We start from the raw sequence: 690 nt of genomic DNA, 5'->3' as shown, positions 1-690 counted from the left end.
ATCACCAAATCATATGAAATTTTGTAGAGGTGATCTACTCATATAGACCTAAGATATGAACGGTGGAGATGTAAAATTATAATCGGGAAGTTGGTGTAATGCCATATCCCTATAAATGGCTTAAAATAGGGATCCCTCGTTGGAAGGGCCCTGTATATATATTTATGTATATATAGTCATTCTCAGCTGCAGACGTCCGCAATTATTCTTACGGTGCAGATTTCCATTTTACATTCACTTTTCAATCGAATTTTTTATCTCCACCGTCTAGTATTTAGATACTAATGTATAGATCATCTCTGCAAAATTTCAGCCATATCATTAAGACACTCAAAACTATGTTTTTCTGTTATAAACATGAACGGTTCAAATTCGACAGAATTATGTTCATCCATTGGTTTAATCGAGTTTGAGTGCCTTAATGATAATCAAATTGGTTGAAATTTTACATAGATTATCTATACATTAGTATCTAAATACTAGACGGTGGAGATGTGAAAATTCGATTGAAAAGTGAGTGTAAAATGGAAATCCGCACCGTAAGAATAAATGCGGACATCCGCACCGTACCTGAGAAAATCTGTATATATATATACACACACAGAGTATCAGGTGCGGACGTCCGCATCTGAAACGGACTATATATATATATATCATGCATATATGGGATATATGACTGATATAATTGAT

This window comes from Fragaria vesca, linkage group LG4 (genome assembly GCF_000184155.1).
Source record: "Fragaria vesca subsp. vesca linkage group LG4, FraVesHawaii_1.0, whole genome shotgun sequence".
In the NCBI taxonomy this organism is placed as follows: Eukaryota; Viridiplantae; Streptophyta; class Magnoliopsida; order Rosales; family Rosaceae; genus Fragaria; species Fragaria vesca.
Note: the sequence above shows the minus strand (reverse complement) of the source record.